Raw genomic sequence first — 23102 nt, 5'->3', positions numbered from 1 at the left:
GCCTACTTTTTAAAAAAAAAATTTTTCTTGGGTTTTATTTGGTGTGGTGAACATGTGTGTGTAGTATGTGTTTTCTTCTATAGAATGTCTAATATGGAAATATATTTTGCATGTTCACATGTATAGTCAATTTCAAATTGCTTGCCTTCTCAAGGAGGAAAGAGAAGTGAGGGATAGGGAAAGAATTTAGAACCTAAATTTTTTAAATGGTTGTTTAAAATTATTTGTAATTAAGAAACATTTAACAAAACAAACAAACACATATTAAGAAAAAATTATACCCTTTCTCATGCTTAGCTAAATATTTCATGAATATTGAAAGAGGAACCATCAGGTTCTGGGCTTACTTTTTAGAAAAGACTCTCTTTTGTATTCAATACTTAATATTAAGAATACAAACTTCAGCAAGTTTATTTAGATATGACATAATATTACATATAGGAAGGATATAATGAGGATTGAAAAGCACAAAGAATGTAGTCTTCATTGCCATGTACACAATGTTGTATAATGGAAATTCTCAGAAGTGACACCATTAAATCACTAATCTTCATGAGGAAAGGCCAGATCAAAGGAAAGTTGTTGATGGATGGGTGACACCTATAATTATGGAAATTTGTAAAGAAAGATTCAGTTATTGAAAAACAAAAAAGAACAAGTCCAAACCTGCAAACAGGCATTGATGTGTTATTTATTGAATTATTCAGAAAATAAGCCATATTCTTCAAAGAACACTATGAATCATTAATGGCTAACATAAATTTTAAAAAGTGCTCAAAATATGACTACATATGTGATTTTGGTCAAATATGTTAAATTCCTCCAGCTTAACTTTTTTTGTCTATAAAATGAAGAGCTTGGACAAGACTTCAGGGACCCCTTCTCACACTAGTTTATGATTTTATGATCAATGTTCCTAAAATGTGGAAGTATATTAATGACAGTATAAGCAGGTGAGTGAACATGTTTAAAACTTCCAATCTAAACCTATGCAACTGTACAAAAATGCTCTCCAAAAATAGACAAAAATGAAGTTGGCTCTAACCATATGTAAACAGTTAGAGGACTTGATGTTGTGATAATATTAAAGGCTCAGATGCTATTAAAGTATGTCAGAAATATTTTATAACAAACTATTGACTCTAAAAATTGTGTAAGATACGTAACAGAATGTCTGATTTAAGAGAAACAAAATATTTATATTTTCATTTTAAGACAGAATCTTTTATATCTTATTTTTGGTGTTATTCATCTATGTTAAAAAGTATTATAAACCTAAGGAGTGTTTTTTGGTTTTTTTTAAAGTTAGTGCTTCATAATGGATAGTGGACTAGGGTAAGAAAGAGTTGGGAAGAGCCAGATTTGTGCCTTTCTTCTGAGACAAAATGGTAATGTAACCATGAGCATAACTTAACTTTTCAGTGATTTAAGCAATTTAGACTCTGAGTTTGAGTCCACTAGTTGCCAATCTGTATCAATGGAAAATGTTACTATATTGTAAGTCCCTCAACTTGATGAAATCCCAGTTCCAGAGATGTCTGTATATAGCTACATGTCATTAGAAGAGATAACAGTTCCATTCTTCTTCTCTGTATCTTATAGAAATTAAGGGGACAAATAGTTTCTAGCATAATAAATCAATCCAAAACCAATTACAGTGTGTTAAAGCATCACTATCTGAAATTCACATGCTTCAAAAAGAGAAGTAGAAGCAAACATTTGAGAAACAATATTAATAACATAGTGTCAATCATTTCTGACCCTAATGTTAGAAAAACTTGGACTGAAGTTCTGCCTCTGCCATCTACTAGCAGTATTACCCCTACCAAATCATTTAACCTCCTGCTACCTAGACATCTCTATGATGATGAGTTACAAACATCTTTAGAACTGTGGAATGAATTTCCACATTGGGAAACATTTTTTTTCCATATTAAAATAAATCATGAGTCTGCCCATAAAAAGGCAAAATATATTTTTCATGAGCATTATATATATGTTAAAAATCCCTGATGAGATTTTATAATTTGCATATTTGTTTCACATATACAATAGATATTATAAGGCAATACCAATCACAAATCTTGATTACCCAGAACTTCTCAGGATATGTCATTCTATGTAGGAGTTTTCAAAATAACTGAATTAATTTAGGCTTGATTTGAACTCTCTTAAAATATTTAAAATTCCCTAAAATATTAGTCACTTTCCAGGTTTCTTAAACACAGTTTGATAAACGTAATGTAACCCTTGCTTAATGATTCAAGCCAATCTTATGAAGATTAATTACTGTGTTGTGCTGAATAATAATTTGCAGGAACTCACATTTAAAGGCATTTATTATATATATAAATATAGAATATAGAGCAAACAATAATAGACCTGTGAGTATAAGTTTTATTCCCATTTTACAGGAAAGAAACTGACACATATGGTAGCTGAATGATTTACTCAAGGTCACAGAGCTATTGAATAAAAGAATCAGGGTTCAAACACAGTTCTTTTAACCATGAAACTAATGTTCTTTTCATTTCACCACACCATTGGAGATTTAATTTTTGATGCAATTAGGGATGAAAGCAATGCATAATGTTGTCCAATGGAACAGTAACTCTATACCAGAGTATCAAATTATATTGCCTACAACCACCTGCAGCTTGAAACCCTCTTACGTGCAGTTCATGCTAGATTAATACGTAATCAGAAAAAATTTAACAAAAGTAAAAATACAATAAAATATAGATAATGTTAATGTGCTTTTCTAAGTCAACATGTACCAGAGGAGATTTTTATATACAGTTCAATTGATTCCATTTCTCTTTCAGTTTGACATCACTGCTCTAGACAGATAGATGGCATAGTGCTAAGTGCATTGGAATTAGAACCAGGAAGACCTGATTTCAACTATAGCCTCAAATATTTAACTGTGTGATCCTGCCCCAGTTTCTTCATTCTTAAAATGATGATAATAATAATAATAATAATAATAATAATAATAATAACACCTATTTCCTAGGATGATTGTAAGGAAAAATTGAGATATTTATAAAATGCTTTCAAATTTAAAATATTATATGAATGCTAGCTATTATTGTTGGTATTGTTGCTATAATGCTTTCTTGAAAAAGTCACTGATGATGGTAGGATGGACATGACCAAGTCCCTTAAATAGTCTCCACTCCTGTTAGCTCTCTAAGGCTATAAATTTTAAAAATCCATGGTGATGATCTGATCTGCAATAGTAATGCCTACATCAAAAATATCATATAACATCCTCCACAAAAAAAGTCCCTGATGTCAACTTGAATTGGGGTTACTTCATTAATGAGTTGAGAATAGCTTTTCAGCTACTCAGAAGACATTTGAACTCACTCATATTGCTACAAAATGTGCTATGTGAAGAAGTGGGCTTGGTATTCTAAAAGTCAGGAAGAACCAATAGGTAATCATGGGCTTGGTACTCTACAAGTCGGAAGAATCAGTAGACATCAGTAAAGAAAAATGAAGCAAAGTGCAAACAGGCCTTTAATATAAGAATCACATTTTATTTGGAATAGCTTAGGCTTTAAAACTGAAAATAATAATGATTTCCTAAGGTTTTTTCATAAGTAGATGGAATGAGGCAATGGCTCAGATGATTAACAATGTATAGTGCTCTTAAGAATTAAACCTGCTTATGTTTAAAGTTCCCAATGATCCTCCACATCTATCAAGAACCAAAGGACACCAATACACTTGAGCCTAAGCAGACAATATTACTTGCAACCACACATTTTGTAGCATAATTTGGGGAGGAGGAGGGAACAACCAATCAAAACATGAAACTATGATTCTAGCACTTTCAATCAAGTTCCTTCATAAGGACAAAAATAATCCCTAATTAAAATAAACTTTATTTATATTCATGTAGAGATAATACACTATTCCTTTTTTTCCCCAGGACAGTTTAAAATGATTACAGCAGTATCTAATCAGATACAGATTGTGTTGTTGTTTTTTTCAAAAATCTAACTGCACTTACCTGAGAAGAAGGCTATGCATGAAGAGTACTTATTAATATGAACTCCAACTGAATGATACCTGGTGTGGTGAGTGCTTTATAAGGACTAAAATAGAGAGAATGGAGTGGGGAAAGAGAGGGAGAATTGCCAGGTGGGAGTGCTTGCTTTTGCTTTTTCAAAGAATCTAGAATTTATGAGCCAGTGATAAGTTTTATTGAAAGTGAAATGGGGGCAAGGGAAGTATTTAAAGTTTAATTTTAGGATGCATCAATCTCTGCCATTATATAAAATAAATTATGACTGCTATTGGTATTTTTCAGTCTTTTCATTCTTCTCTACATCCATAGAAGAGGCAATGAGGCTTAGTGAAGAAGTATTATTGCAAAATGGAGAGACCTGTTCTTGAATCCTAGATCTATTACTTACTAGCCATGGGATCTTGAGCAAATCTTTTAACTTCCCTAGGCCTAAATTTCCTCATTTATTGAATGAAAAAACTTGGATTAATTTATTTCTAATGTCTCTTACAGTTATAAAAACCTCCTTAATAAACACACACACATTATACATACATTTACATGTAGGGAGAAAGAAAGATGGGAAGAGAGACAGAGACAGACATAGAGAGAGACAGAGACAGATATGAAAATGGAATGATATGTGACTGTTGATAAGAGTTTATCAGAGACAAAGAGACAAAGACAGATACACAAAGAGACAGAGAGAAAGTTCAATTTGAATGATATAGTGTATCTGGCATAGCATTGTTTCCTTTCCAAATCTGATTCATCAATCCCCTGTAAAACATACTCAACCAATGAATATTTTGTCTTACCTTGAACAACTACTTTGATGGGAATGCACTACTTCTTGAGAAAGTTCATTTAATTTTTGTTGTTCCTTATATTTTACACACACACACACAAAAAGTCTCTTTATAACAAGACTCATTTAACCTGTTTTTTTTTTTTCCCTCAAAGACATACAGAATAAATCTAATCACTTCCAAATGGTGGTCTTTTACATATTTGAAAACAATGATTGCCCCACCACCCTGCTAATCCCCTTAGTTTCCTTCTATATAAGTGAAATATTTCCCATTACTTTACCTGTTATTTTAGATTTCATTATGTAAAAGGACTTTGACCATTCTGGTAAACCACTTTTGGGCACAATTAAACAAGTTAACATCCCTCTTAAAATGTAGCATAAAAACCTTAACACAATATACTAGGTACTTCCTGAACAGGAAAGAATTCAGAATTAATCATTAGTCTCATTTTAGTTATTGTTCTTTTTTTTTTTTTTAATGAAGCCTAACATCTATTCGATTTTTTTGGGTTCAGTGCCACACTATTGACTCCTATTGAGCTTGTAGTCAACTAAGCCCTGCAAATCTTTTTTCCCCCCCTTTTTTCTTTCAAATTAACTGCTGTCTTGCTATGTCTCCATATTCTTTTCATCATTTGTTACTTTTGGAACTCAAAGAGATATTCTCGGATTTATTTCCAACCACCTCCTGCCACGTTTTTCCAATTGATCTTTCTAAGCATTATGTCACTATTTGAAACATGGAATGATATGTGACTGTTTATCAGAGCCCAGAGCTTTGGTAGTAGTAATAAAAACATAATGTCTCCCACTTCCCTCTGTGCCAATAGTTGTCCTTAATAAATCTACCCTGAAAAAAGTTTCTAGGCCTGCATTCCCCAAATTCGATTCAACAAACAGCTATTTTATACAGAGTACTGTGCTTAGAGAAATATAAAAAGACATGTTCCCTCATTTAGAAAGGGCAGATAACATTTGCATATAACTACTGTGCAAAATAGAATATGGCAACTACCTAAGATATTTTTAAAGTCTTTTGTGATACCTAAGAAAGAAAAAAATGATTGTTAATGAAAAATGCAGTGTGGGATAAAGGAAAGAAAGAGTTCTGCATTTGAAGACAGAAGTTCTAGATTGAAATCCAGGCTCTGCCTGACACTTATAACCCTACTTAATTTTTTACTTTTAATTTTTTTTGATGGCAATTCTTGTTTTAATATTTTATTTTTCCCATTAGATGTAAAATAAAATTTTTACATTTGTTTTTAAAACTTTAAGTTCCAGATTCTTTCCCTTTCTCCCTTCCTCCTCCATTCAGAAAGTACATGTGAAGTTATGAAAAACATTTCCATAAAAGTCATATGGTGAAAGGAAAAATAGATCACTACCTTGCCTCCCCCCAAAAAAATCCTCCAAAAAAGTTTTTTTAAAAGTATGCTTCAGGCTGTATTCAGACACAATCAGTTTTTCCTCTGGATATTGATAGCATTTTTCCTAAGTTTTTCAGAGTAGTTTGGATCATTGCATTACTGAGAATAGCAAAGTCATTCATATAGCTGATCATCCTACAATATTGCTATTACTTTATACACAGAACATTTCACTTTGCTTGAGTTCATAGAGGACTTTCCAGTTTTTTTCAGAGAGCACCCTGTTCATTATTTCCCATAGAACAATAACATTCCTTCATAATCACATACTACAATTTATTCAGTCATTCCCTACTTGATGGGTCTCCCCTCAATTTCCAGTTCTTTGACCTGAAAAAAGAGTTGCTATAAATATTTTTGTACATATATGTCCTTTTCCTTTAAAAAAAAATCTTTGGGGATTCATGAATAGTAGTGATATTGTTAGGTCAAAGGATATGCATGATTTCACAACCATTTGGTCAGCCTACTACTTACAACTTATTTGATCATTACCTAATTGCTCAACCTCTCCAGATTTCAGTTTTCTCATTTATATGGGCCTCTGAGGTCCTTTCTGGCTTTAAATCTAAGATCTTTGATTTGGGATAAGGATAGCAAATGAGATTTTATGGATGCAATTGAGTGGCATGTGAAGAGTTTCTTGAAGAAGGGAAAGGATTTTATTAAGGACAGTTTAGGAGGAATAATTTCAAGATAAAAAGAAAGGTGTGAGCAAAAGTGAAGAAGTAGAAAATTGTAAAAAAATAATGCACTGGAGACAACGAAGTATATAACTTTACTAGAATATGGAGTTTCATACTGGAGAAGTATGAGATATGCCTGGAAACATAAGGTTTGTAGAATACTGTAGAAGACAAGTGACAGTTTATATTTTATTTAGAAAATAACAAGGAACATTTTGAGATTTTGAACAAAGGAATGATGTGACAAATATGTACAAAAAGAATATGAGAAGAATGAATTGGAAGAAGGAAAGACTGGAATTAATGAGATTAATATGGAAACTCTAGCAATTGATAGATGATAATGAGGGACCTGAATTAGAGGAGTAGCAATAGGAAGAGAAAACAGGGAATGAGAACATGAAATATTATACGGTAGGACACCTGGAAACTATTCAATCTATGAAATGAAGAAAAAGAAAAGAAAAAAGTTCAGATCAAAGGATCAAAACTTAAACTATAAGGGAGAAAGGAAACAATCATCTCTTGAGTATCTACTACATGGCAGGCATGATAATAAACTCTTAACAAATATTATCTCAAACAAAATCTATAACAAAAACCTGGGAACTGGGTGCTATTGTTATTCCATTTTGCAGTTAAGGAAACTGAGGCAAAAAAGAAAAGGTTAAGTGACTTGGGCAAATTGCTATTAAATGTCTGAGGCTAGATTCAAAAGCAGCAGACTAATCAGAATTATAAAGGCTATACTTCAGTTTGTCAAGCTCTATAAAGCTTCAGTTTAGTAGTTCTTGGAACTCTAGGAGTAAGAACTTGGGATATAAAAGAATGGAGAAATAGGAGATATGGGGAGTAGTTTACTTTAGGGCAAAATTTCTTTGGAAACTTTGCCAAACTGTTAACTTTCATTGATCCCAACCAATAGCTTTTAACTATTTCTTGTCTATATCTAATTCACTCACCCTTAATCCTCCAGAAAATTAAGCCTCTTGGCTATTTTATCATTGTTAAGAAAATATTTTGAATTGTACAAATTTTCCAAACCATTAGAACAAAATATTCTGAGGACTACCACTGGTTCATTTGGTAAATAGGAAATAGTGGTTTAGAATATGCAAAATTTGATTAATTATGGCATTATTTACAGACATACCAAAGTTAGATCAAAGAGCAAATAGTTAAGGAAAGATAAGGATGGTTTGTTGTTTTGTTTGTTTGTTTGTTTTGGATACATAGAGTTCTAATATAAAAATGACCCTACCTGTCAATTAATACAAATGTTTTATTATAATTTTACTTTGAAAAAAAAATTTCATTCTATATCTATTTTCTTTGCCTCGTGGATTTATACTCACACACACACACATACACACACAGACACACACACTTCAAACTGAAGTAACTGAAGAATGGTATTACATTCTAGTCCTTATTTTGCTAAATACTTGAGAAACATAGTTTACAATGGATATGTTCAACAGATAGTTCATGTTATTGCTCTCAAGCAGTGTAGACAAGTGTGTACCTATTTTTGGCAAATTTCCATTTAGAGATGAAATTCATCAAGGGAGATGAGTCTCTCCATGGAGAATGTATATGGAAGAAAGGAGAAAGGGCTAAAACTTTTTATTAATGCGCTAGTTTGTGAACATTTAAAGGTGGTCATTTATGTGATAAGTTATTTGAAAAAAGTTCACATCAGACAACATTGTTTCTTTTTCTTTTTTCTTTTCTTTCTTTTTCTTTTCTTTTCTTTTCTTTTCCTTTTTTTTTTTTTTTTTTTTTTTTTTTTTTTTTTTTTTTTTTTTTTTGAGAGAGGATTGGTTGTCAGGAAGTGAAAAGAGAGAATGACTGAGAAAATATGACTGACAGAAATACCACATTTATAATATGACTGGGTATCAACAGGTATTTGACAATAATAATAATTTACACCCACATAAAACTCAGAACAACTTAAAAGTCAATCCTATCTGTATTGTTTGTTTCTCTACTTTTTTTTTTTTTAAATCAGATCTGTGATTTCTTAAGGTTAGGGAGGAGCTAGAGGTAAAATTTATCTTCCAATGTGGATTGACACTTTTTCTGAAATTGAGAGATTTGTTTGGGGCCACTGCGAAATTAAGGGACTTGCACAGAGTAAGTCTGACAGTTTGAAAGACTGAGAACTTGAGCCTGCATACCTCTGAGAGGGAGCCTTCCTAGAGACATGTATGTGTCATTGTGGATAGAGCAGTGACTAAATTCAAAACCAGAGTTCTAAACTAGCTTCAAAAACTTTCTAGCTATGTGATCCTTGAATAGGCACTTAATATTTGCTTGCCTCAGTTTACACAACTGCAAAATAGAAATAATAATAGTACCTATATCTCGATTGTTTCAAAAATTAAATAACATAATATTTATAAAGTGCTTAGTATATAGTTTGATATAAAGTGGAAAACTGACAAATACTTGTTTATTGACTCCTGACTCAACTCTTTTTTTAACCCATCTTTCAAAGGCATTATTACTTCTACTTCATAGATAAAGAAACTGAAGTCCAGAGTGGTTAGTTATTTAAGTATAATTACATAGAATTTGAACACAGGTATAATCCTGATTTGGTATTTAAACTTCTTTTCTCTAGGCCCCTATTTTATGCTGTTATGGTGGATAAAACCAAAAGATGTACAATCTAGATAATAGTACACATATGTGGATTTTGAATCCAGTACACAGATTGAATACTACTTCTTCAAAAAATATGGGAACAAAAGGAAGGTAATATTGTATGATAAGTTAAGACACTCAAAGTTTTGAAATTTTTTTTTGTTTTTTTGATACTGGAGAGATCTGAGCATACTATTAGACAAATGAGAAGGAAATTGTGAAGAGCAAGGTTTGAAGATGTTTTAATGAAAGGAAATGATTGATGCAGTCATGTCAGAGGAATTGGGAGAAGAAATCAAAAGTTAATCTCTTAGCAATTAATTAAAAGGATTTCAAGGTCATTTTAGTCTTGAGAAAGAATAGGGGCTACTTGTTTTGAGAGAGAAAGAAATTGACAAAGGCTATATGGATAAAGACAGCTTAGTTCTCTCTGTGTGTAATGACCTTGATCTCAGTAAAAAACAATCACATTGATGCCTAAAAAGTTATCAAAGTGTGCATACCCTTTGACCCAGCAGTGCTACTACTGAGCTTATACTCCAAAGAGATACTAAAGAAGGGAAAGGGACCTGTATGTGCCAAAATGTTTGTGGCAGCCCTTTTTGTAGTGGCTAGAAACTGGAAAATGAATGGATGCCTATCAATTGGAGAATGGTTGGGTAAATTGTGGTATATGAATGTTATGGGATATTATTGTTCTGTAAGAAATGACCAGCAGGATGAATACAGAGAGACTTGGAGAGACTTACATGAAGTGATGCTAAGTGAAATGAGCAGAACCAGGAGATCATTATATACTTCAACAACAATACTGTATAAAGATGTATTCTGATGGAAGTGGATTTCTTTGACAAAGAGACCTAACTCAGTTTCAATTGATCAATGATGGATAGAAGCAGCTACACCCAAAGAAAGAACACTGGGAAATGAATGTAAACTGTTTGCATTTTTGGGTTTTTCTTCCTGGGTTATTTTTACCTTCTGAATCCAATTCTCCCTGTGCAACAAGAGAACTGTTTGGTTCTGCACACATATATTGTATCTAGAATATACTGCAACATATTTAATATATATAGGACTGCTTACCATCTAGGGGAGGGGGTAGAGGGAGAAAAGGGAAAAATCGAAACAGAAGTGAGTGCAAGGGATAATGTTGTAAAAAATTGCCCTGGCATGGGTTCTGTCAATAAAAAGTTATTATAATTAAAAAAAAAAAAAAAACAACATTGTGGGGAAAGATAAAGAACTTACAGATTAAGAACATATTGATCAGAGACTGTTAGCTAAAGTAGATCAAGTCTATAACCTCAGTTTTAGCTTCTCCGGAGTCACGTGATTTTAGATAAAGCCTGGACTACATTCTATTGTCCAAAAAAGGAATTAAAAACATATATGTGGCCAAAGGAGCTGTATATCACCTTGTCTATTACATTCTACTGACCAAGTAGGGTAATAAAGGTTTATGTGACCAATCACAACATATAGAGGGTAGGATTTTGGAGGTTTTTTGTCTGAAATGTATAAAAGCTGTGAACATTTTCAAGGGAGTCACTCTCTCTTGCTGTGAATTTGGTTCACAGACCAGGATGGGGTCTGCTTCTCGAGATTCTAATAAATAATTCTGCTTTCTATGCATGATCTCTGTAGTAGTCAATTTGGGTAAGTCTTTTTGTCCCAAACAACACGAAGAAAAATGAAAAGAAAAAGAGTATTAATATAGCACCTACTATGTGATGGGTGGCTGTGAATGTAGTGGGTAGTAGTAGATTTTTTAAAAAGCTTGATAAGACAGGAAAGCATTTCTAACAATTAGCACAACTTATTTTCTCTTATACACTTTGTTCTCTATCTCTGCCTCTTATTTTTTATTCTCTTATTCTCTTTATTCTTCCTCCACTTTTCTTCTAATCACAGCTTAGACTGACCCACTGAATCCACAGTCAATACAGAACCTCATCTATAATATTCAGGGATGAGTAAATCTGATCTACTACCTTCTCTCTTTCTTTTTTTAAATTTTAAATTAATTTTTCCCCTTCCTTTCTTTCTTACTTTGCATTAAAGAAGGCCACCATTTGACACAGATTTATAAATATTTGTAAAACCAAATTTTTCTGTTTATCAGTTCTTTCTACTACCTTCTTGAAAAACATTATTTTCCTCTGGCAACACCTACAGTCAAATCAAAGGATGAAGGTGGTTTTGTTTGTTTGCTTGCTTGTTTTTAAATGTTTCTCTTATAGAGTCACGGATAAATTCAAATAGAAGGATTTTTTCTTGGGAGAGGGGAAGACTCAAGACCCAGAGAGAAGAAACTTGTTTTAAGTCACACAGCTCACAGTGGTACTCTGCTTCTTGTCCTTGAGTTTTTATCACAGCATATATACAAACAAGCTCTCAAGATTACAAACACCATATCAGAAAAGGCTCATATTGTATTAAAAAGTAGATTTCAAGAACACTGATTTGAGAAGCATAAGATAAGCTCTTCAAAGAGGTGATTTTAAAAATTCTTCTTAGCAATTTAAACCAAATTTGGAGAATCAGAGCAAATGGCAAGAAAGCAAAAATCAATCCATGTGAATGCTAATTCTGAATATTTGAGCTTGCATGTTTTCCTAAATAGTCAATATTAGAAATACCCTGTTATATGGTTTATTGCTCTAGAAATACTGAAAAGATGGTCCTAAATGATCTGTTGATATTTATTTAATTATTTGTTTGTTTCTCTGTTCATTCATTCTCTTACTTTTTCATTTTCTTATTTGTTTATTTGGTCATTCATTTGTTCTTCAATCATTTATTCATTAACTTATTTGTTTATTGAAGAACAGATCTTTAATCTCATTCAGACCAAGATGATAATCACCACTTATAAATATGCTCCAATATTGATCACTGATAGTCTCACCCCACTCCAGAATTTGACATGTTCCTTTTCTAACTTAGATCAGTTTATTCCTTTTTGGACAGGATGATAGTTCAATTTTTTTTTTTGGGGGGGGGCGGGGGGGAAGGGTCACTGTATTTGTGCCAGAATTAAAATGGATATTAGCTTGTCTTTTGCCTTCCTATGCTCATAATTCCTGAACTCAAGCCATCTAACAGCCTCCAGTAGCAAGGAATATGTGTGTGCACCACCAAATCTGTCCTAGTAGTCCTATATGTGGAAAATGTTGCAGCAGACAACCTGTGTACTATAAGGATTCATTCAAGGACACAAGAATACTTGGAAAATGCCCATGCTAAAGATCCAAGGTAATTACCATGTTGAAGTCATGTTATAAGAGAAACAGTCAGAATAAAGTAATGAAGTTCTTTATTGTGATGAATAAAAAGAAGAAATATTATACTAATATTTACAGTTATCCCTCTGGCATCACACCATGTATCCCAAATCAGCATAAGAAGTTAAAAGGAAATTTTGGTGTGTGTGTGTGTGTGTGTGTGTGTGTGTGTGTGTGTATATATATATATATATATATATATATATATATATATTGGCTAAAGCATTTAGGGTTAAGTAATTTGTTTAGGGTCACACAGCCAGGAAATGTAAGTGTCTGAGTCCAGATTTGAACTAAGGTCCTCCCTGACTTCAGGGCTACCTAGCTGCCCTATATTTTGGTATATTTTTAAGGGAGCCACACACAAAGGCCAGCAAATGACAGAAAAAGTTTAGAAATTCGGAAATTCATAAAATGTATGTATAGTATTGTGAAAAAAAAACATTTTATCTTTAAGACTATACTAATTCAGACTTCTATTGTACTGAGAGTCAAAAATTTTACACAGATTTTCTAGATCATGGAGACACCATGTTCCTAATCCTTGTGATGTGGAAGATATAACTGCATATTGCATTTTAAGTATTACAAAACACTTTACCTATATTATCTCATTTGGGTCTAATAACAACTTGTGAATTAGATATTGTAACTATCCCCAAATTCCAGGTAAGGAAACTGAGTCTGGGAGAAGTTAAGTGACTTGCCAAGAGTCAAAAAGTTAGCATCAAAGTCAGAATTGAAAATCTAGTCTCTAAGACTCTAACTACAGCACTTTTACTCCTGCTCTATATATCTGCCTAGCAGAGTAGAATTTTACCCATTGCTATTTTCCTCCTCATCCCACACATACTTATTCTTCTATTCTTCATATGTCCTTCATCCTACTTTTCACATTTTCCAGATGTTAAAGTAAGGGTTCTCATTTTTCACCAAAGAGACAATTATTTGTAGCACTTTATTCTAAGACATTTGAGGGAAAAGGACTGGAGTCACAGGATTTTGAATTGGAAGTGTCCTCAGAGACCATGTAGTCTAACATACTCATTTTACAAGTAAGGAAATGATAGCTCATAGAAATGAAATGACTTGCCTGATGTCACCCAGATACTAAATACCAAAGAAAAAAATTCAACCCAAGGCATATGGCTTGTGCTTTTTGTACTAGGATGTTACCTAGATTCTCTTCTAGTACTTGTCCCTATAAGCAATAGATCTGAAGCATACAAACTGAATTCCTTTTTGCAATTTAAATTCATCTTAACAAATTAATCACTTCTTCTGGAAATATTCTTTCCCTAAAGTTAGTTTCAGAGTAGAACTATGCTAATGCCAGCTCAAACTGGCTTGGGAGAATTTATTGTTAAATCTTCAGTGTGATGAATTTATATCCTAGAAATTAGCAAATTTACAAATCAGGATTTCTGCTTTATTGTATAAACTTAAGAGAGTTATAGAAAATGTTGCTGATGTTAAATTTAAAAATGTCTTTGGTATATTTATTTCTTCCCAAAGAAGGGAAGTTGTTAAACATTTACTAGAAGCTCACTATTTGGGGAATATTTGATTAATTTATTTAAGTTTAAAATGGAAATTGTAGACAATAAATATTTTCTCTTGAGTATTTTATACCTACCAGTTAAAGTTAATTAAGTTTTATCCCAATGGAAAACCTCAGATTTGTAAGGTGCTATAAGTACCTTTAAGTAGATTCACTATATCGATATAAAACTTGTTATTTTTTACAAATCAAATTGTGGAAAATATTGAAGAAAAGAATTAGGGCCCAGCATAATTTGGATTTTCTGGGTCTCTTAAGAAAACACTGTTGTTATTCAATGAATGGAATATGACATCTATTCCCAAAACTCCATGCTTCTCTTCACAGATTGAGAAAGCAGCTGGCTAGCAACAAGTAGGTTTTGTCTGTAAATGACCTTATTCTTTTCTATCCTCCAAATCTTGATCTGGGGAGCTTGTGAGAATTCAAAAGTAGGTCTAAAAATGAGGCCAAGAAGGAATTATCTAGCAGTTAAATCATAAAAGTTCTACTGTGCTTATTTCAGTTGGATGTCTCTCTACTGCCTAAACAAGAGATTCCATTTTATTATTAATGCAAAAGAATAACTTTAGAAACTCTAAAACTATCAATAACATGTCAGTTTTCTTTCTAAAATTACTAGTCTGTAAGTTGGAATCAAAGAAAGTGATCATCTTCAGAATGAAGAGAGAAAGCATATAAAGATTTAATCATTTTTCTTATGAGTCAAATAATGTCAAGATAAGTATCTCATGCATGAGAAAACTCTTTTTCCCTAAATGATATACATTATAAAATATCAAGTGTCTTATGCATTGTTTACATTGCTCAAAACTTGGGTCATGAAGGATTGACAAAACTTTTATTAATTACTTAATAGGCATAGCTTTTAGTCATGGTACTGTTGTTATTCAGTCATTTTTCAGTCGTGTTCTACTTTTCTGGAATAGGCTAAATTCACTAAAGTCAAGTTCAGGGAGTATCTTATAAACTGGCCACAAAAAAGGGAGATAGATTTTAAAATTTGATGAACTATTTATTCTCAAAGGATATAGTATTGTTATTGACCTCAGTGCAAAGACAAGCACTTGGTGGGCTATATTTGTGTATTTTTGCTGTTTGTTTATATTCTGCAAAAAGTAGTGGTGAATGTGGTGGTGGTCATGGTTGTGGCTGTGGTAATTGTTGTATCTGGAGTTGTAACGTTGGTGGTTTTTAAATAATTTGTCTCAATGAATCTGTCTTTCTAGACCTAGAGAGTAAAATTGTTTGGGGGCCATTATATACCTGACTTAAGACATAAAGATATGTAGATATTAGAAAATGCCTATGAAAAATTTAAAATTAATTCAGGGAAAAAGTTAATTCTAATATGGCTTATCATATGTAATATGTATATTCTAGCCCAACTCTGGGCCTGTTTTACTGGCCTTCTGACTTAGAGAGGCACCTTGAGGTATCAAGATGTCTCTCCTCTATTATCACTGGTTTGAACCCTGCCCCATTTCTTTCCTGGCTATGTTACTCGCATTTGTGACTAGCATCCTAACTCCACTCAATCCCTTAATTTTGGGTAATTTTTACAAATGGAAACTTACTACCAAAAAATAGCAAGACCAAATATAGAAACATTTCCTAGATACTTACGGACCATACTTTACTATACATCCCATCAATCTTTCATTGGAGTAGGCTCAAAACTTAGCTCAATTGCTATATAGAATTAGTTCCACCAAATTTATGACTTCCAGATCAGTGAGGGTCCCAGAGATTTCTTCTTGTTCCTCAGGACTCTTAGACCTGATCTGGGTTAAGACTCCCTCATTCTCTCAGCTCATTTCCTTGTTCAAGATCAGGAACTCCACTCTTTGAACCAAGAATAGAAAACAAGGAAAGAGACCATTTCTTGGGAGTTCATATGGCTTCAAAGCAGGACATTTGTTTTCTGTTCTTATAGCATAGTCTCTTACCAGGCAGCATGAATTAAGTAGTTAGCAAATGTAGCCAAAAAGCAAATGAAACAAAAAGCCCAAACTGACTCAGAACTTTAAAAATAACTTTTCTGACTAGATAGTCAATCATTAAATGCTTCTCCCAAACACATGACTAGGTAACCAGAACCAATTACAAATCCACAAATGCTCAACAATTTCTCCAAGGCAGTTCACTTATACATTATCACAAAGACCCCACATCGTTGAACCCCAGGCTATTGTCAGGCCAGCTCAGGGAACCAGTGGAGAATACACTTCAGTTATCAGAAAAATGACAAGGTTATCCACACAACTATCATACCTTAAAAACTTCTTCATTATGGAAACTCATTTATCTTTTAGATTTCTAGAAGGATCAAGAAAGGCTTTAGAGGGGTGTTTTGAAGGAATCTGAAGATTCAAAGAAGAGACTATGAGGAAAAAATATATCCAGGAATGGGAAAACTGCAAAGATGCAGTGATAAAAAGATGGTTTGTTCTTTATGGGGAATAGATGATAAGCCAGTTTGGCCAAAATGGAGAATATATGAAGGGAAATGATATGATATAAGAATATAAGCAGAGGTAGAAAGCAAATGTAGAGGACTTTAAACGGCATGCTAGTGATTTTATTTCTCCCACTAGAGGGTAGTTATTGAAGATTAAAGAGTAGGGAAGTAATATGGTTAGAGTACTAATAGACTAATAAGAAATTATCTTCCAGTTTGATAAGATTATTTCTAGAGGTTGCAGCCCTTTGGAATAGGCTTTAAGAATCCAAAGTCATCATCATGACACACCAAAATAGAATGTCAGCAGAAAATAGAACTACATTCTAGGTTTAATGATAATAATGGGTACTATTAGAAAACTCTAAAAACAAAATTCAAAACAATGCCAACAAACACATTGTGCCTATTTCTTTAATTAAAAATAAAATAAAGGATAAAGAATAAACCTTAAATGAGTTATCCATGAAGATGAGAACTCCCTATATTATATTTATTCTGGTCTTATAAGCATATTTGTAAAAAATTTTATGAGACACCAAATAAATTAAATGGAGCTTCAAAGGGGTCTTTTCCTGAGCAGGTTTGGACAGTATAAGCATAAAGATGGCACTCTTTACAAGGAAAGAGGCAGATTGTCTTTGTGCTCTTTCAGACTGTGCTTAGGAAGAATAAATAGTTGGGCTAAAACATGGTCACTAGTGGAATGTAATCTGAAATCTAATTATTTTCATAGCCTGTCCTGAGACACAACATACTTTTTGTCATAGTTTAGCCTTAGACATATGAGTCTGTATCTACATACACACACCCATGCAAAACCCATTGTTCTCATCAGTTACAAATTTTATTACATCCTTTCAAACAAGTAGTTGGTGGTTAATCTGCCTGGACTTAAAGATATTAAAAGAGAAAGGATGACTATTTAAGAATAGATACCTTTTAATCATTGCTTAGGGTCTCTTTAAAGCCAATCAGTTGCTTGTCAACACTCAAGTTAAACACCTCAACTTTATCTTCAAATAGCTTCTAAGATAACCCTTTGCTTCCTTGTCCACTCAAGGGAAAATGTCAACCCTCTCCAATGGTTCCTAAGTGGAATGTCCATCTATTTCCTGCCACAGTGCTGTCCTTGTTCCTTTCAACTTTATAGAGCATTCAAACTCATATAGATTTGCCGTTATCTAAATACTCAGGAAAGTGGAACTTCAGTTTGTATATCTACTTTCTATCCTTGTAATACATTCCTTAAGTCACAATGGAAAGTAGTGTTTATACTCTTTATAGTGGGACAATTGCCTATAAAATCACAGCTGCCATTTTGCTACTTTTTTTTGGACAAGGATATCTCTACAAGTTCACTCTATCTTTCATCCCCAGCACTGAATAAGTTTTTTCAATATTTCATATACTTATGTGAATAAATATAATCTATCTTTGGAAGAATACCTTGGAACTGGCAAAGAACAAATGGCCAACATTAGGAATAAGTACTTTTTACATAAAGGCTTTGACATCCTATTTATGAAAGATTTTATCTAATAAATTTCACTCATAACTACCAAATATGATATTGAGGATGATAATCCTCATAGTTCACCAGATTACTAGATAATTAATGGTATCATAAGTATAATATAGCATTAAATTTTTATATTGATCCAAATACTACCTAAATTTTCCTTAAAGTACTGTTTTGGAGAAAATATTCAATAAAAATTAAATATGCATATATATTTATGTATATATATGATACATATATACATATTACATATGTATGTATTCTATATATATTGTATTCTCATTGACAGATTAAGAAAAAACTGTCTAAAATGATATTCAATTTCATTCAAAAATAGATAATATGATAATGAAATGAAGAGGAAGCATATTTAGACAATGTAATAATTATGTCATTGCAGGACTGGCTCTAGGTTAAATTTCTTGTATTAGACAAACAGGTTGGTCCTTCAGAGGTGATTACTATTCCTTCTTTTAGAATTTTAGGGCTTAATGGTGAGTAGTTATTTTTTAGTATCTTTACCCTTAAGGATATATTAGTGTGCTATTGAGTGAAAATCTTTTAATTAGTTTATAACTTCTCAATTATCATTCAACAAATTGATATCAATTAGATTTTACAAGAAAAACTAGGTGATGAAGTGAATAGAATGAATTGGTCTGAATTCAAATTTGGCCTCAGACATATCTATAATGAGCTAGAGAAAGAAATGAAAAACCACTCCAGTATTTTTGTCAAGAAAACTTCAAATGGGCTCACAAAGAGTTGGACATGACCGATAAAGACTCAGTAATAACAATAATAAAGCTTTACAAAGGTATATTTACTGAGAAGATTTATTGGGGACCAAAGTACAACATATCCCCTAAAGCTTTGACAAGCTCTTCCAATGAGTACATACAGAGTTAAGAGAAAGATGGGCTCAAATTACATGAGCAAAGTAGTCGCATGTAGTTTCTGATCTTGTTTGGACTGGTTTGGTTTGTTTTTTTCTTCCTTTTAAGGAGTTCTCTTGAATTTTCCTTTCACGTGTCCTCTCTTGAAACTTCACTTCTCAATATCTAGTTCATCCTCAACAACTCATACAGATAATGCCATCAATCACATTGCTATTAGCACTTATGGGAAGTCCAAATCTTAAGACCTTTTGAATGTCACAAGGTTTTTCTCAGGTCTGCAGAAAGGCAGTGGGGAAGGAAAGAAAGGAGACTCCCTCCCAGGTAACAAAACTGCTGGTCTGTTATTGAAAAACTGGATTCCAAATTGGTTTTCTAGTTTATCTGAGCCTAATTTTGTCTGAGAGGGTTTAATTGATTCCAATAACAATAGACTTCCAGGGGAATGACATCTCTTATCATCCAATGATTGTATAAGCATTTTATTCTTTCCAAACTGCTTAAGTTTTTTTTTTTGTTTGTTTGTTTGTTTTTTTGTTTTTTGCATCTAGTTTATATTGAGTGATTAACTGCTTCTGGAGAGCAGTTATAGAATTAGTAATTTTTTATACCCTTCATTGATTACTTCCATATCTCAATAAAAGAGGTATTCTAATGTGACAAAGATCTAAGGATATGAAGCATCTTATTAGTTATATTATTTGTGGAAGTGATTTATTAAATGATTAAGTTGAGAAATTCATGATTTGATTTGATTTGATTTTTTGAATAAGAAAGTTTCTTACAATATAGAGATATTTTGCCATTTGTTTCCTTGATATTTTTTCCCAACACAGTTGCTTCTAAATACGCTACATCATATCAAATATTGAAACATAACAAAAATATATGCAAGCAAGATTCCTCTTACACTCACATTTGCCAAAAGGAAGGATAATTGTCTCTTTATATGTTCACTGAGATCATTATTAGTTTTTTTTTTTCTTATTCATAGTGGTCCTCTTAATGATCTTTTCCTGTTTTTGTAGAAATAGTTTTCTAGTCTGCTTATTTCCTTCTGCATCAGTTCATATAAGTCTTCCCATATTTCTCTGGATTTCACAATCATTATTGCCTAGTAAATAATAATAATATTCAATTAACTTCATATACCACAGTTTGTTTAACCAAATTCATTGCATCAAAATTTGTACATGTATTTTAGTTTTACTCTTATTGTTTTTTTTTTAATTTTCCTTTCCAAAAGCATAGAGTTTGCCAAAGTGAATATCCTTTGATCAATCCAAAAAGTGATACATTTCCTTTTCTTTAAAACAACTATTTTTTTCTGATAATTAAAAATGGAAAAAGGAACACAATGCATTTTTTAAGAATAGGTACAACATAAACGTCCACATACACCAAAGAACAAACCTGTTCAGAAAAAAAGATTTAAGCTGAATTACTTGTTACCAATAGTTCAAAGAAAGTAAAGCTGGATTAGTGTTAATGACAAAACAAACAATTTGCATTGTTTTAACCACAATGGAGTAAAAAAAAAAACCAAACCTCATATTTACCTAACATCAAAAGAGTTTCCAATTGAAAATGTAGCTTAACTTTCTTCCAAGTGCCAGGAATTCAAAACAGGGAGGTATTTTAAATGTTAGTTCTGCCTGTTGTGATCCTTTCACAAAGACTTAGTGAAAATCTTTTAGAAAGTGTCATATTTAGGTGCTGAAATATGTAATCTTATTATTACAGGCTTTGCAACACTCAAGTAACCATTTTAAAGTATGCTCTGACTTGTTAGTTACATAGTTGAAATGACATAATTTAGGAGTAAATATTTAAGCTATCATGGTTTTCTGCCTACTTGTGGTGTGTGTATAAGGAGTGTGGGGGGCAGGGAAGTCTGGAAATGAGGTTGTGAATGTGACAGTGTACCAGTGTCTTGAATTTTTCTTTCCCACTCTTCCTTCCCTAAAATATTTAGGTAGAAATCAAAGCTGCTTCTTGTTAAACTTTCATTTTAAGTTTTAAGAGAAAGCAAACCTTTCCAGAAAAAACTCTTTCAGCAATCTGTATTTTGCTCCTCTTTTCTCAGATAAAAAGACTGATTTAAGACAAGAAAAAGCAGTCAAAATAACTAATAATAAGAGTGGAAAAGCAAGATATGTAAAATGACAATAAGAGACCACCTACTTAGTTGCACATAAGCTCAAAAGAGCAGGCCCAGATGAACTACATCCTGTAATATTAAAAGAAATCTTTCCAGCCTATTTTCACTTTATATTCTCATGTACTCTACGTTTTAGCCAAAGTGTTCTACATGTTGTTACCCAGAAGTGACATTCCTTCTATTCTATTTGTGCTTTTCTGAGGTTTTCCTTCATATGCTCTCAATCCTTTTTTTACTTTGTGGAACTTATAGATCCCTTTAGGATTCATCAAATACTTCTCATACAAGCCTTTGTACAATATCCCCAATTTTTAATATTTTCTTCCCCTGAAATTAATTGTATTTCCTATTTGCATACTTTAGATTATTTATCTAGGAATGATGTTTTCCAAGAGTATAATACCCTCTTTCAGGTCAGGACAATTTCACTTTTGTCTTTGTAAGTCAGCACTCAGAACAAGTAGTGGCATGTAATCAATGCTTTTATTTATTTGTTTGTTGTTTACTTTAACACATCTGACACATAACACATCTTAACAATTATGAATCATGTTGGGAAAGAAAAATCAGAGCAAAGTAAGAGTGCTTAATAAATACTTGCAGAATTTAGTTCACAAAAGTAGAACTGATATTTTTAAAAAAAGGAAGAGAATAGAATTGTGTCTTTTAACAATTTCTTCATTTCTATTCCTAAAAAATATCTAGAACACACTATGAATATTTTGGCTAGTATACATTTAGTGATCTGGAAGAACCAGCATGGTTCCCAGAAGACATTATGACAGAATTCTTTTTACCTTTTTTATTTGGAAAGGTTAGCAGGGTTTTTGAGCCAACTAGGTGGCTTAGGGAATAGAGGCATGGGCCTAGCTAGGGTCAGGAAAACTGAGTTCAAATCTAGCCCTAGACACATACTAGCTACATTACTTTAGACAAGTCACTCAAACTCTGATTACCTTTCTCCTCAGGAGAATGAAAGGGCAAACTTGAGCATATTTATTTTAGAGAGCAGAATAGATGAAAAAATATTTATTAAACTTTCATTTTATTCCAGGCATGGTGTTAAGTGCTAAGAATACATTTTTTTTTAAATGAGTGAGAAGACAATATTTAAGGTAGAGTGGTGGGAGAGCTATTTTGTTCCAGAGATGTAGAAAGGGAAAGAGAGAATGATATCTGCAGGTAAAGAGTGAAATTACTTTAGTGAATGGTAAAAGGAGACGTGAAGCCAAAGCATAGTCAAATATATCACATTGGATTGTAGACATAGTGGACTATATGGAATTATTAGCATGCAATTACTAATCATTTAAGTTGTATACTGGAAAAGAAGGGATTAGATTTGTTATAGTTGGCTCTAAAAGTCAAAATTCCCACTGAAAGAAGTTACAGAGACATATTTAGACTTGACATTAAAAAGAAAAAAAGGTGGGGGGCAGCTAGATGGTGTAGTGGATAGAGCACCACACAGGAAGAGGACCTGAGTTCAAATATGACCTCAGACACAAAACACTTTCTAGCTGTGTGACCTTAGGCAAGTCATTTAACTCCAATTGCCTCAACAACAACAACAACAAAAACCTAACAATTTCCAAATGTGGATGAAACAACCTG

General features: G+C 32.6%; 1 long non-coding RNA gene across 1 annotated transcript; it reads right to left on the bottom strand.

Moving 5' to 3' along the window:
- Nucleotides 1-380: 380 nt before the first annotated feature.
- LOC116423687 lies at nucleotides 381-20435 on the bottom strand. Its single transcript, XR_004234195.1, has 2 exons — nucleotides 20244-20435; nucleotides 381-600 (listed from the first exon to the last, which is right to left on the bottom strand). It is a non-coding gene; the product is annotated as an uncharacterized LOC116423687 (long non-coding RNA).
- Nucleotides 20436-23102: the final 2667 nt, after the last annotated feature.

This window comes from Sarcophilus harrisii, chromosome 4 (assembly GCF_902635505.1).
Source record: "Sarcophilus harrisii chromosome 4, mSarHar1.11, whole genome shotgun sequence".
Classification (NCBI taxonomy): Eukaryota; Metazoa; Chordata; class Mammalia; order Dasyuromorphia; family Dasyuridae; genus Sarcophilus; species Sarcophilus harrisii.
The sequence above is the reverse complement of the archived record's forward strand: the minus strand, read 5'-3'. Positions and strand labels throughout refer to the sequence as shown.